Raw genomic sequence first — 5,722 nt, forward strand, 5'->3', positions numbered from 1 at the left:
TTCTCGGTTATCACAACTTTGCAAGAGGTCTTATTATCCAGCGGACCGTGATGGATGTGACCTGGAGTGAAGGGAGGCCCTGCGGGTACCCCCTCACACGCTGACGCCCCACCTGTCTCCTTAGCTGCAGAGCCATCGATGTAGTAACAGATGTACTATATTCATGGCAAAGTGTAACAGTCGTCAAGAAATACATCATTTTTCTCCTGTGCATTGCTCTACAAAGTGAAGCCAGTGAATTAGATATTGTCAACCTAGATATTGTACCTAGGAAGCGATGGTCTGTTGTATCACTCTTCATATTGACTGTGCCAGTGGAGGTTTCTAGTCCTCTTGGGATACACTTAGTAGTGCACGTTTGAAATAGCGCCCTCCACGAGAGGCCGGTCCTCGTCCTCGGTCACGGCCCTGGTGCAGTGTGCCTTCCTCGGTAGCATCACCCTTTACATTTCTTTTTGGAGCAGCTGGACTGGTTTTCTGTGTTGGTCAATTGCTCATATAAATCTCAATAAAAAGATTCTGTTCAAAGAGATCCACTTGGGTATGCTGTTTCCTCCCCCCTCCCCACCTGAAAACTGCATTTCTTTGTCAAGCTGCTAAGACATGATGGTGACTCCATTGAAAGCACTCTGACTGGCTGGAGTTCCCCACAGAGGCTGATTTTGCAGAGAAGGGCGCTGGTAGGCACACTGCTGATTCTGTGAGGTGCTGGAGCATAGCCAGCTCCAGTGGCTGGGTTTTAGAGACAGCCGCTTGTGCCTCCTGCAGGGCACATTGCCCGGCGGGGGTCTGGAAAGTTGGCCCCAAGGAATTCCAGAAGGCACGTCTAGTCTAGGCCTAGTCTCCGAGTGGTGTCACACCCCCAAACTTATCCCCAGAAGTTAAGATCCCTTCCTCTCCTTAGGGACATGCGCTGAGAAGCCCCACAGGGATATTGCTTTAAACTGGTAGTCCAAGGAGGTGGGTGGTCCCAGGGCCACATCTCCGTGGGCAGGGCTACCAGGCCAGGGTCGGGGAGTTCTTGCTGCCCTTGCCCAGAAGCACCTGTCTTGGTAGACCAGAGAGGGAAGTCACGGTTAGGCCCGCTGAGTCTCCCTGGACTGCATGGCCTTGCTGATTTGAAAGTTATTTTGCAGAATCATTGACAGGAGAGCCAACTACGGGGCATGTGGGCGCACGTGGGCAGAAGACAGCAGCACAAGGTGCCCTTGGCCTGACGTGCGATCCTGCCGACACCCGCTCCCGACAGCTGCCAAAACCGCGTCACCCATTTGTGTGGGGTGGAGGGGGATAGTGCAGGGGCCCAAATGTCCCACCAGGTGGTCTTAGGCAGGTATTTATCGCGTACTATAAACTACAGCTCACCTTTTCAGCTCGTGGCTAGTCCGTCAAGCCCCAAGTCCCAAGTCCCAACAGTTTGAAGAAACCCGTTTCTCATTCTCAGCGTGAAATGTAGGGGTGGGACCTACGGAAGAGGAGGCAGGATGGACAGCTCCTTCCTGACTCCTTGGAAAGGGCCCCTTCCTCCACCTGCAGAAAGAGGGCAGGTGTTGAGCTCCCATAACTGAAATGGACCTAAAAACACAGGTCGATGCATAACTGCATAACTCGTGGCCCGGGTTGTGTCGTGGGTGGAAAGTAAGCTTTGCACGTGGGGTTTCTGACACAGAAGGGACTTTTGATCACAGTGATAAGGGAGAAGCGAATTCAGCCTTACTCCACCTAGCGAAGGGGTGTGGGTCTCTCTGCGCGCGTCTCAGCCAGTCTAGCCCTTGAAATTTCCTTGGCTATTTCTTTGGGATTTCCTTTTCATAGATGCATATGATCAAGTGAGGTCACTACTGGTTTGACTCAAAAGATGAGGGGCGGGGGGGCGGGGGGAGTGGGCAGGGTCTCACAGAATAATTCCTTGGTGCTTGGCCCCTCCTGACTTGGCTTATTTAATTATTTTCTTGTATTTTTTTTTTAATTCTTGCTGGCTTTTTAGAGCTGCTCCAGGCTCTCCTCTGGGAAGTGGTCTTGAGGTTGATAAGCAAATTTCAAAACTGGAAGTTGAAGCCTCTTCCCCAAATATCAACACAGCAAGGGGAGCCAAAAATGGATTTTATAGTAACCACAAGAAGCAAGGATTCATTTTCACATATATCTTTGTTCCAGTTGCCTGATAACTCTTTTTTAAAATGTCAACTGGGTAAAAATATAGCTACATTTTAGACTTTAAAATGACATGTTGAAGACTCCAGGGCAGTCGGTAAAAGAAAAGAAATCGTGACTAACTTCCAAAGTAGCACAGATTAAAAAAAAAAAAAAACAGAAGGGAAAAGTCTTGAGCCAAAGAAAGCAAGAATATTATATTTCACTTTTGTTCATTTAAAGAGACATACAGTTCAGACAAGTCATGAAACTGTGAGAAGGTGTTTGCAGTACACAGGTGACCATGGGAAGAACTCCCAGGAGTCAATAAGAAGTCAGATGACCCAGTGGAATAACAGGCCAACATCATGACAAGACAATTGGCAGAAAAAAGAACAGGCATGATCCAGAAACACAAAAAGAAGTGCAATGTTATTCCTCACCAGAGACCTCGGTTACTAATTTCCATTTCAGAAGGGCAATTTTTTTTTTTAAAGATTTATTTGTATATACAGAACTGGGGTACAGGCCAGAGGCTCAGGGGTGGCGAGAGGCTTCACCAGAGACAGAGTGGGGAGCAGAACAGGCAGATCAACGAAGTACACTGCTGAGGGGAGCAGCGGGCGGGTCAGGAGAGGTCTGCCACACCATGCCGTCACCTCCAGGACAGGCAGGGATCGAACTCATGCGGAAGTGGCTTTAGCTTCTCAGTGCTGTGCTTTAACCCGCTGCGCCACCAGGGAGGGCCTCAGAAGACAATTTTAAATGAAAAACTGATCATGTCAAGAGATGCTGAGATCTGTGGCGTGACTGACTCCGCTGGCAGCTGCGCCCCCGCCCACAATCCTTCCGAAAACAATTTGATATTTTCTAGGCAGCTTGAGCATGTGCTCCCCTCCTGCCTGTGAGTTTCACTCCCGGCCTGGTTACGGGGGAGCTGCAAAGGCAAGCCCTAGAACGTGCAGTTGAGCACCTTGGAAACACAGGTGAGAACTGTGAACAAAGGTCAGCAGAAGTGGGCAGGGCAGCACATTCCTGCCACCTAACACCATGCAGCAGGCCGACGAGTAAGCTGCAGGGACGTGCATTTGTGTGCAAGCGCGAGACAACGTTGGTTGAAAGAAGAGCGAGCTAGGATATCCGTATGTGTGACTCCGTTTACGTAAAGCTCGGATAGGCGTGCTAAGGAATACAGCACTGGGCGACACCTACAAAGATGATAAACCTGAGAGAAAGGAGAACGACGAATGGAAAACTCGGTACAGTGACTAATTAAAGAAAATTCAGAATCGGGATTCCGTCTGTGGAGAGGGAAGGGGTTTTGAATATTTTCGTATTTCTCATACTCACCCATCATTCTGAGTGTGCGCTACAGCAGCATCTCTTTTCCTGTACAAGAACTGGTATAGGCCAGAGATGGGTGGGGGCGGATTTGTGTGAGCGGATTTACTGGAGACAGATTGGGGAGCAGAGCAGGCAGATTGACTGAAATCCACTGCTGAGGGGAACAAAAGGTGAGACGGGAGAGGTCTGCTGCACCCTGTGGGTCACCTCCCTGGCCGGGGATGGAACTTATGCCTCATTAGCTGGCGACAGAGTGATAGCACTGAGGCTTTACTCGTGTGCCCCCAGGGAGACCCTCTTGACATTTCAGTAGGTTATTTCAAGACACTTAGGCATCATGGTCCTTGTAGAAGGGAAGCAATGTGAAAGGATGTTCCCAAAACATTCAGTGGAAGAGGGGGAAGATGACATGCATGTCATTCTGAAAAATACGTACAAGTGTTGAAAAAATTCTAGAAGGCAAAGCAGCAGGTGAATTGGTGGCTTGGCACTAAGAAGATGGAGTGGTCTGGGAGCTCTTGAGTGATTTACTTCTCCTCGCTCATCCACTGCGACTTGCACTGCTTGTGGAATCTGTTTCTGCCTTCGCCCCAGCAGGCCTGTCCATATGATCCATGCAGACTAGATCGCAGGTTCAATCTCTCACTGCCTGACCAAACGTCAGGCTCAGGAAAGGGGGGGCAGGAGACCAGAGGGCACGAGGTTGGGGTGCTCTTCCACAGGCTCCTTCCATCCAGGTTACTGGGGGGCAGCTGCTCCCAGAGCTCCTGTTGGGAAGCCCCCCTGGCCACACTGTCCCCCCTGCTCCTGCAGGCCCAGAGGCGGGGTCCCCCTGTGGGTCTGCTCTTGCACCTCAGCCCAAGTTGACAGCAGACAGTGCAGATGTTCAGGGCCTGATACGGGCCCGATGAAGCAGGAAGGAACTGTACCCCAGTGGAAGTGCGAGACCCACCCAGGGCAGAGGGCTGGGCAGGAGCAGAGACAACCCATGGGACTGAGGGTGTCTGAGCAGAGGGAGGAGAACACACTGCTGGATAAGGGTGAGTGCTGCACTTGGGGCCACTCTCCTGAGCTGTGGGGTCTTACTCAGCACTGACACCCAGCAGTCTTGCAAACGTGCTCAGAGGGTGGGCACATGAGGACACTGTCAGGCCATCAGTGGTAGGTCATGGGCACTGCCAAGTTCAGGGTAACTCTCCCATGCAGGTGGGGCCAATGGTGGGAGACGCTTTTATAGATTTATATTTGTTTATTAGTCATTCAACAAACACAGCACTGAGCACCTACCTTGGAAGGGTACCTGCTAGAAGAGTCTGTGGGGTCAGGATCCCCACTTTACAGAGGGGATCCCTGAAGCCCAGTGCAGGGGGTGGGGCATCTCCCTGAAGTTGTGAGTGAGTGGGCCAGACTCCCACGGTGGGCCTGGGGATGCCTGGCATTCCTCACCAGGTCCCCACCCCCACACTTTCCACTCCCGCCTTTCATTCCCTCATTGCTTTGTTCACCAGGATCCCATGAGCACCCACTCAGCGCCCGGCCTCAGGCTGGGTGACAGGCATTAACAGGAGGCCACAGACTGGTGGGAGACGGAGAAACACATCCAGAGAGCAAAAGCAGGCCCTGATCCTGCACCATCTGCTGGAGCCGTTTTCCTGCATGCTCCTCACTGCTTGGGGCCAGCGAGTCTGACCTTTCTGGGCCTCGGTTTCCCCCTGCTGTGAAGTGGGAGCGGTAGAAAACCCTACCTCACAGCACTGTTGGAGAGTGACCGGCCCACGGACGCCCTCAGGCTGGGGCCAGCGTGCAGGGAGAGCTGCGTGCTCATGAGGCGACCCACCCGGGACCTACCACGAGGCACCACAGCTCACCCCTGCGGGCGCGGCTGGATGCAGACAGCAGGCTCTTCCTCGCCGGTCCCTGTGACCTCTCCTTATTTGTGGGGCAGAGGTGCAGTGTGGCCGTGCAGCCTGTGGGGACAGGGATGACGGGGAGAATGTGCTTGTGTCGGAGCTGTCCCCTCCCCTGCTCCATGCCACCAAATATGTCCATGCTCGCGGAGGCCTGGTCCACGGCCACCCGGCTGCCGTCTCCTGGCCAGACCTGGAGCTCACCGGCTAATTTTAGAAATGACTTGTCGACTCAGCTGCTGCTATCACATTGGTGTGGGGGAGGGTGGGGACAGGGAGGCACAGGCAGGGAAGGGGATGTGCGTGAGAGCGTGGGGAAGGTGCTGCTGACGTCCCCG

This window comes from Condylura cristata, unplaced genomic scaffold, assembly GCF_000260355.1.
Source record: "Condylura cristata isolate star-nosed mole 26May11 unplaced genomic scaffold, ConCri1.0 scaffold00029, whole genome shotgun sequence".
NCBI classification, from domain to species: Eukaryota; Metazoa; Chordata; class Mammalia; order Eulipotyphla; family Talpidae; genus Condylura; species Condylura cristata.